This window comes from Corvus kubaryi, unplaced genomic scaffold, assembly GCF_017639235.1.
Source record: "Corvus kubaryi isolate FWS band 111438036 unplaced genomic scaffold, C.kubaryi_AGA036_p1.0 37398, whole genome shotgun sequence".
Taxonomy (NCBI): domain Eukaryota; kingdom Metazoa; phylum Chordata; class Aves; order Passeriformes; family Corvidae; genus Corvus; species Corvus kubaryi.
The window spans coordinates 33,174,623-33,184,832 of NW_024581137.1; positions in this window are offsets into that span (position 1 = coordinate 33,174,623).

Sequence of the window (10,210 nt, forward strand, 5' to 3'; positions counted from 1 at the left end):
TTTTAGCCTGAATCAAGAGGCTAACGAAGTCACAGCTCCACCTGTTGAGCTAAAGCAAATCATCCACCTGTAGCAGCTGGCAGCACAGGTTTGTTTTTGTGCCAGACATAGATGACTAACACTGTGCTGCTTGGATAAAGTAAAACATCAAAGTTTAGGGACAAACCATGCAGTCATTACTCTGGGTGAAGGAGTACTGTAGCCATGGAGCCAATCTGCCAGAGAACAAAAGGACTTGGATCTACAGGAAGGATCTCATGGCAGACCAAAGACAGGGTGATATTCTTCTGGGTAAATTTACTAAAGAATAAAACAGTGACAGAAACAATGCTAGAAATAAAAGTCTATAGAGCCTGCTCAGCTCTTTTTGACTTCACAGAAGACTAAGTTGCTCAGACCAGAGGCTATGAATAGCCATACATACATATTCTTTCATGTTCATTAGAAATGCTTACTACTTCTTTCCTGTGTTACCTGTGAATAGCCAGTTCATACAAAGCAAATCAAGCTAAAATGTAGTGAAATATCATTTCCAACAACCTTATAAAAATGGAAATATTTATCAAGCTAAAGACCCCATTTTACAGCCAAAGAAATCAATGAAAAAGTTCTCACGAGCCTAAGTGGTCTTGAATCAACATGCAAGTTTCTTGTGGAAGAATAAATAAGGCTATATTTTTTGCTTTACGTGGTCATTGTTCCCGAACATTTTTCTTCTGAAAGGAAAAAAAGAATCTGCAGTGGTCTGCAAAAATGTACATCAATAATGCAGTTAGACTTCAACTTGAGACCGCAGATATAGTATTGGAAAAAGGCCACACATGGCTTTCCGAGATATGCCACCATTTGCATCTCTTTGTAATTCTAAACAGTAGTAAGGGTGGTGTCTGAATGCTTCAAAAACACATTTACAGAAAAAAAAAAAAGACACATGAATTACCTATTTGAGAACCACAACTTTAGTTTAATTTCATAGATAAAGGTATTTTTGTAGACTGCTTCTTCAGAAGCTGGAGCAGTAGTCAGAATGAGTCACAAATCATGACTCAAAAAATTCAAACTTAATCAAAAAAATATAATTATTATCCCATAATTATAGGATTTTTAATAATTTAATTCATTATTATCCAATAACAATAAACAATATTTTTAGGATAAAGGATAGTAAAAAGTGTATGCTTGGTTAAATACAAATACTGTAATAGATTCTACGTAGTCTAGAGGTAAATTCAGCAGATTGTTGCCAAAAATATTACTCAATAATATTTTTGAAGACGTGGATGTGTTATCTTTTCCACCATGGAAGAAGAAAATTTTATATCCCAAAAAAACAAATGCGAAAGCCATACTGGATTCACTTTCTCCTAGCTCAGTAAAGCACTGAAGCATATGTGAGCAAGTGTCCTGTCTTCAGTTGAGCTTGTGTTTTGCTTCTAAAAAGTAATCGCAAGCTACTGACTTTTACTCTGAAGTGTCTGCTACAACACCACAATTTCAGAATATTCTATAAATTGTGGAGAACAAAAACAGCACCTCCTCTAATGTACTTAGTCACACATTTCCATATTCATTTGGATTGCATTACACTGGAAGACTGAACCATATCATTACAATCTGCTAATCCACACAATAACTTTTCCAAGACTCACACTCTGCTCTACCTAGCAAATATTCAGTGCATTTAAGATGCAAACACAAGCTGTATTCCAATATATTTATAATTCTGTGGGATAGTACCTTATAGCAATGACTTGTGCTAGCGGAGAGAGCAGAGCTGCTCACAGAGGAAGGAGACACACAGCAAGAGGTCCCACTGAGTCAGCAGACAGAAGCTAAAGATATAGAAGATGACTCACACAGACCACAGTCTTATGAAGGACCAGACAATGTCGTTTCTTATCCACTCCAAGTGACCACTCACAGACGTGATTCCACTGAAGGTATCGATGCACTACCCTCTGTTTGCAACAAGTACTACACTGCCACCTGCTACAAGCAAGTCAGCTAAGCAAATATGATGGTTTGTGGAAGCAGGGAGAAGAAACACGTGGGAATATAATACGTGGACATTGTTAAGGTAATATCCATTGCAGACGAAGGCAGCAGGATGGAGCGCATCTTTTTTAATGGTGAAGGCTTTCATGTACTATTTATTATGCACATCTTTTCTGTCACATCTCTGTAGTCTTCCTTATTTTCCTGATCCCTAAAGACCTGTTCGCTCAGTAATTGTCCTCCACAGAGCTACAGTATTATTGCTGTTTTACCTATCAATATTGCTCACAAAATCTTCTCAAGATGCAAGCATTCCCCAAATAAACATTAAGAAAAATCTCTGTATGCAATACAGAGTAGTTGCAGTAAGTGACAACAGAAATTACTCTAAATTAGAGTCAAATTACAAACTCACATTCTGATTTTAAGCACACCAATATTTTACAATACTGCTATGGACAGTGCAACGAGTATGAGGACACAATTTTAACATTATTCTATTTTAACTCTATCTCTTCTTTTGCAAGACCTCAAATGCAATGGATGAGATTGTAAATATAAAAAGCAGTCCATTAATTTTATATAAGCAGTTTTATACACCTATGGCCTATGACAACATTTCTTGACAAAATAGCCTAGCAGAAGGACTGTTTTTATAAAGTTCAATCAAAAATAGCTTATAAAAATGACTGTGCAGATAAATATTATGGTACAGGTGGTCTGAACTACCCATAACAGAAGTTCCATTAGCTAAAATTTTTTAAGAGCTGCCAATTACACTTTCAATTTGAAGTGGTTTCTGAATAGTGACAAGCAATTCTCAGAAATAGAAATGGTCTACTTAATCTTCAATATAAACAGAATCTGTCCTTCTCACACAAGAATACAAACCATCGATTTACAGGGAATCCTGTCTTGTATTACACTGCAGGATCAAGGCATAGGATCTGCTGCAGAGGAGTCTTTGCTTTTCCATAGTGTTCTTAATTTATGGCCAGAATGTTTCTCCTTTTCTATTTTCAATTTTACCCAGTAGCTCACATGCTCCTCTAAAACAAGTGCAGGAAATATTGTGCCAGCTGAAAGTTAACTCACACATAATGCAAGGCTGACATAGGGCAGGGGAAGGGGAAAGAGGATCATAAAACACACTGGTCGCTAATCATCAGTAATTTTACTTCTGTTATTTCAAAGCATGTTCCAACTAGGAAGGTAAGTAGCATCTTTGGTTTTTCAGCTGAGGATAATGTACTGGTTAGATTTAAGTGACTCTATACTTCTCTTTCTAAATAAATATTAACATTTTATTAATATACCATATATTAATATAAGATTAATAATTAATATTTTTTTATATAGTACATATTATAATTTAATTCCATGCCTTTCCAGAAACAAAGGTTATTAGATCACTTTTTTCCTAGTATTATTTTGGCTGTCAGCTCTGCTTCTAAAAGGAGTCTGCTGCTATCACCAGATTTTAACTAAATATACAAAGGAACAACATAGACATATTTTACTTATCAGTTTTTCAAAAGTCCAGCAAAAAAAAGAGCATTCACAAGTGCTCTTGTGCACACAATAATCAGGTTACACACACAAAGAAACAACCAGGCTCTTTGTTCTTTTGGGTTTTGTGTCAAGCCTGAGTTAGAAGATGAAGTTGGAGGAAAATAGGGCACTAATATCATAATCATTTGGTAGGCCTAATTTCTCCCCTTTCAACAACCTGCAGATTTGGAAAGAGCAGACTATCTTTCCATACACTGGTCAACCTGTCATCAAAGTGATCAAACAGATTGACAGGAAAGGTGATAACCCAGAGGCACTGGCAAAACCAGCTAGTGAATGGACAGGACAGAGACGAAATGGACAGTGGACAAATCTTTTTTGAGCAGATGCAGGGGGCAAGGAAGAAAATATTACTAAACCTCTCCTTGGAGAGAAAAAGACAAGGCGGGAGAGATGGCGCAGTGTGCAAGGCAGACGAACGTCCCGGAGACATTTGTCACTAGCTGGATGGTGAGACTTTGACATTAATGAGGGTGGCATTTGGAAGATAAAAGCAGTATCTCTACAGCAGACAATGCAGTTTTGAGCCACCACACACAGGGATAAGTTGTAATCAAAAGGGACTGGAGAATGTTCACATCTAGCAAAAGCATCACGATCGCTACCGATATTCATGGGAGAATATGGATCAGGACTAAATGGCTTATGGTTTTGTCTGGAAGGCTGGTGGAGATTGTGGGTTATTTTACCTCTCAGTCAAGTCAATTCCTATCACATTCCTTTATTGAAGGACTCTTCATCAGTCATTCACTTACACCTGCCTTGCCAAAAGTCACTGTTTCATTGACAAGTGCTTTTCAGGCAGCAGAGCTGTAGACGACAGCTCTGTCGATAGTGAGTGGGGATTTACAGGGGTGGAGGTGCTTGCCTGCGATTATCTTCTCCTGAAAACAAGGAGAGAGCTGGGAGATACCCTGAGCACTCTCTGCCAGGACACAGGCAAGTGAAGGCAGCAAGATCTGGCTGCCCCTCGCAGATGCCTCAGAGAGCCACGACCCCAAAAATGACATCAACTGTGTCTGAGAGACGCTCCTGACCCGACCCATGGGATACAAAGTGTCATTGTTAATTAATAACTCCCTGTTCTCATGTCTCAGTGTCAGCCCTGTCTCAGAGCTCATTTTTTACTCCAATGCTCTTGGATATGTCTGGTCTCTCTCCAAAAGAAGACGATGCCGTGGTCCTGGGATGAAATGAGACAAACCTGAGCATCTCAGAGCAGCTTTCCTATCCCTAGATTCATTCTACCATCCCAGTTCCACTCCATGCTCGTGTATTGTCCCTCTGACCAGTTTTCCCTCACAAAATAAAGCTATTTCGCCATTGAGAGAAAGCCAGTCAGCAGCAAGAGTAAATAAATACATCGATCTGCTGGTCCACCTGTCTACTTCTTCCTTCAGGAAAACTGACGCAGAGCGCCAAGCCCCAAGTCCAGAGCGTGCTGCGGGTAAGGTCTAAGCAGCAGCAGCCCGAAACTTTGACTAGCCCGGGACGGGCCGCCTGTGAACGAGCAGTCGGCGGCGCGGGCCAGGGCCGGGCGCTGTCCGCGGTGCTGCCCCGCCCCGGGCGCTCTCCAGGGTGCTGCTGCACGGCGCTGCCGCCCCGGACAATGGTCAGCGCCAGCCCCGGCCCGGCGCGGGGTGGGACACTCAAAGCCAGCCCACTCTCGGCCCGATTGCCAGAGCTTTCCCTCTCTCCCCGCTCTCAGTGCTTGCACTCGCCGTCCGCGGCTCGAAACACTCAGCATCTCCGACGGGGTTGGGGGTGTGCGCCCCCGGGCCCCCGGCCGGGGGGAACACACTTTAAAAAAAAAATAATCCATCAATAAATAACACGTAGACCAATCGTGCACTGAAGAAAGTTTTAGACGCGGATCCAGCAACGAACAGGAAAATAGGAAGCCAGACTAACCCGATATGTGCTAAGGACAAGCTCTTTCTGCTTCCTCATTAATGCTTCATGCAAGGAGTGCAGCCCCACGTGTGAAAGTAACCATGTCCCCGTCCTGCTGCAGTTTCGAGAACCTCCCTGTTGTCCTTCAATACCGTCTCTCTGCTTTGATACAAAAATTGAGAGTATTGGGAAGCGATAGATGAAATCTGACTGCATCAATCACAAGCAAGCCCAGCAAGACGGATTATGGCAAAAGAAGCTGTATTCCTGAGTAACGACTGGCGTCACAGTAGTTAATATAGAACAGAAAAGCCTCTCGAAAAGTCAATTCTTATGTAGATGAGGTGACATAAGAGCTTTTCTCTCCCTTCGAGGGCTTAGTGAATTCCTAATTTGCCCATAGAAGCCCTAGAGGAATGAGAAAGAAAGGGCGGGAATATTGGGATTGCTAGTCATAACAAATATCACCGTGATCTGGATTGTTGCCTAGAAATACACTGAAAATGAGGGGATCCAATGCCATTGTCTCAGCCGAGCTATTTGTCTTGACCTTCGGCTTTGTCCATCCAGGCTGAACAAACTTCGTGCAATGAGCGTCGCCCCCGCTGTCTCCCAGTCACACAACTTTGATCTCTCTGGGTCACGGAAAGGGAAAGAGGATGGGAGGAATTTTCCCCTCCGAAAGAGGGGCACTCGCAAAAGTTTAAACAACAGCCAGAAAAACGTAGGGTTCAGCAACAAACTGAGAAATGTGCTGTCCTGTGAAGAGAGAGTAGTTTGCACAGCACTGAGAACCCGCCAATATATATCATATCAATAAAAAGGAGCTCTTCGAAAGCTTGCATAGTAATTGAGATTGGAGATCTTTTTTGATATGGGTTGGCATTTCCTCATATCAATCTGACAGAGCCAACTCAGGAAATTGCTGGTAATATTCATCTGGGGAGCACTTTCATTAAACGTAATTCATTCGACTTTCACAATAAATTGAGTGACATCCTTACAGCAGAACCTTTTTATCCCTGATGAAGTGCTTGCCAGCCTTTGGTTTTCCACTTTATTGTCACATTCCTTAAAGCAGAATCGTCAACATGTCAATCTGCTGCATGAAAAAAATGCTAAAGCTGTATTTACAAAGCACCCAGGAGGTGGTTTAATGCTGACTTACAAGAAGAGCGAGCTGGGTGTTAAACTATCTGCTAAATCACAGCAAAACTTCATCCAAACCCAGTCAGAACAGAAGCCAATCCTAGGGAGGGAAGGATGGCTCATACATTCATTTTCTCCAAGTGCTGGCTATTCCGAGCAATTGGTTTCGTAACCTGCTTCACCGCACCTTCCAAGACGATTAGGAAATTGGCTTTTTGTTAATTAAAATGGCGGTTTAGAGATGCAGGGAAATATTAAAGAGGTTAAAATGGGTACCTCTAGGTACCGTACCAACGTGGAAGATTTGGCTAGTCGAAAAGAGGCAGGGATATTGGATTATATTCAGATGCCTCCCTAAAAGGTGAAATCTGTTCCAGATTGCTTTCTCCAGCGATGTACTAAATTAAAATAGTGTGTACTAAGCATCAGGTAAAACAAATTTCAGTGCGGGGGAACCCCTTTTTAAACTAGCACAGGTCCCTGGTGGTTAGGAAGTAAGGAAGCCTGGGAAAGAATACACTATCCTCCGCTTGAAAAAAAAATTCAAGAGCGCAGATAAGTTTGTTTCACCTACACAAGATCGGGGTCCCGTTGTTATTCCCGTGCCTTACCTTTTCCCTTACACCACCGCTACAGCGTCTCTCAAACTCCTTTAGAAAGAGGGAGCAGGAGCATCTCAAGGCTACGCAAACTCCCTCGCACAAAAAGCCGCTGCTGTCCCTGCTCGCCAAGCGCTCTCCCCCGCCCTCCCTGCCTTCGACGTCAATTTGAAAATTGAAAGAAATCGCTTATTTGGGGAGAAAAAAGCAATACCCGAATGCATTCAGCACCAAATGCCTCTGAGAAAATACTGTGGGTAGTGATTACGATAGGACAATGCCTTCTCTCTCTTTTGTTTTCTGCCTATAGAGGTGTGGGTTTGTTTGTTGGGTTTTTTTCTTCCATGGTAAAGTAGGACACAATCAGCAATAATCTTAAAAAAGAAAGAAGAAAAAAAAATCAATTTATCTTCGCCGGCACGTGATATTTCCTCACGTTCACCACGGCTTTCATTAACCGGGGTGAAATGACCGCAAACAGTGCGACACACAGCGAAATTAAATGTACACAAACTCTGGAGCCGCTGACCCCCTGTTTACCCCCTCAGCAAATACTGTACCAAGTGTGCCACCGCTGAGGACAATTTTAAACCTCTATTATTCGCAACAATTTTGCAGGAAAGCTCCTCTCGGCTGTCAGAAGGCCTCCGAGCTACAGTGACGGCGTGAAACAGACCTTAAAATCCCAGCCCGGCACAGGGAGAAGGTTAGCAGGCTGTTTCCAAAGCCCCTCGGCCAAAGCCATCGCCCTGTTTAACAAGGTGCCCCTAGAGCCCCGTAGTTCTATTCCTGTGGCAAAGCGCCGCGCAGGGAAGCTCCCCGCGCGATACAGCCTTCGTCGCGGGCTGAAAAATCACCCCTCCTTTTGCTCCTGCGCTGCTTAAGTTTTGCAGAGTTGAAGCGCTCTGCTACCCGGCTCCTGTGAGTATCCTAATTAACAAACCCACCGCTGAATAAACACTTCGCTGGGAGAAGACAAGCCGAGCGGGAGGATGAGGGGGGGAGGGATCCTTAGCCTAGCAGCATGCCACGCAAAATTCCGACTGCTTTTAGTTCCGTACCCGCTACTCCGGGTGAGGAGCACCTAAGTCGTGAGCCGAAGTCTCTTCGAGCCCGGATGATCCCAGCAAAAGAGGCTCATGTTACCACTCCGTGCTTGTGCGGTGCGGGAAGGTCTCCCCGGAGCGGGCGGGGGAGTAAAGCCTGTGACCGTGACGGGAGGGGAAATCCTGCCGTGTGCGAGCCCTTTGCCGCCCGGCGCCCGCGATTGCCGGGGGTGCGCAGGGCCCGGGGACGGCCGGGCCGGGGCAGGACGGGCTGGGGAGGGCGCCCGTCGCCGCCGGGAGCTGGCTGCCACAGCCCGCCGGGCCCCGCCGCACGGAGCGCCTCCGCAGCTGCCGGCACGGAAACGATCTGCCTCTTCCTCCGAGGCCCTGCTTGACCTGTCCCTCTGAGAAACAATACTCAGGATCCTTGCTGTCCTTCCTAAAAGCCCACGCGTTCTGTAGTCGCTTCTACAGCATGCTGCTTCCACATTTGGTGGGGGGGGGAGAGGGAGGGAGAAGAAGAGATGAAAAGAAACAGCCTGGCCTTTTATTGTCGTGTGGTGTCAGACTGAAAGTTCACTGGCAACTAAGCAGGAGGTACAACGAGAAGGTTTCCGTTAAGGGAATGGTGTAAAATCCCGGCGTCCTTATAAACAGAACCCAGTTCTATAAGACTCTGCGATCTCCGGGTGTTATTTCGGTTATTTCTTTATTCTTTACGTGCTTCCTTACTGACAATTCTGAGCTCAGCACAGCACTGTTAGTTAAGGAAACATTATCCATTAGAATCAGACTAAGATGCTTTTGAAAGAACAGAGGTGATATGGAGTGTCGTGGTAAGTAAGACCGAGTGTAGGTGTTTGAACACTTTCTGCAGCTTTCTAAAAGTAGAGAAAGAAAACAACTGCAAGACTTTAAAGGTTAACTCCCAATTTTGCCAAACAAGTACTCAGTTCCCCGTTTAGGCCAAAGGAAATGCACTTCCACTGCAAATCAAATATAACATTTTCAATACACTGCACAGCTCAAAACAAGGAGAAAATGCACACCTCACAATGCACAACTAATGTTCTTTTCAATAAACATATGGTGAACCATCTCTACCCCAGCAAAATTCCTACTCATTCAGATCGGCCATGACCTCTATAAATTTCAGGCAATAAGGCTGGATAGCATATGGCTCTATTAAAAAGGGAAGAAAAGCAGAAACACTATTTTTTTTCCCCTCAAGATTCCATTACGAAGAGGTTTAACGGGGGGGGGGGGAACAAAAAAAGGAAAAAGAGCAGCGGTTTGCTGAGTGAAGAGGAATTACAAGGCAGACAGTGTCTGTAAATGAGTGACTTCGAGGCAGCCCAGCCTCGCCGCAGCTGTTCACTCTCCATGAACACCTCCTAGTTCAGGCGAAGGGGTAACAGGCTATTTTCCCTCTCACCTATATTATTAGCCCCTCTCAAAAAGGGTTGGGTTTTTTTTTAACAAACTCGATAGGAAGCTGTTTGTGCTGCCATTTCATTTACCCTTCCTAACAGTTTGAGCACTGAAAATTTAATTCCTAATTGAAACTGCTTTTGTCCACGCGGAGCGACGTGCACATACAGATAGGCACAACAAAGTGCTGCACCTTGCTGCTTTGTGGCACCGCATTAAAGCTTTAATCAAAACTTCATGCTTCAGTGCTAATAAACTGTTTATTATCATGCGACGGCCTAATGCAAACTTTCAGAGTCACTCCTGAAATACAGAGGATGGGGAGAGATTGGCATAAACGTGGAATTATCGAGTCAGAAAAAAGAATCGAGCTAGGGAAATCCTTTGGATCCTCCCCGAGAGTTTTGGCAGAAGACACAGACCAGCCGAAGGGCACATTCCCTCCCCCTAGCTTGTCTGTTATTTCCCGACCTTTTTTTTTCCTTGCTTTTTTTTTTTTTTTTTTTTTTTTTTTTTTTTTTTTTT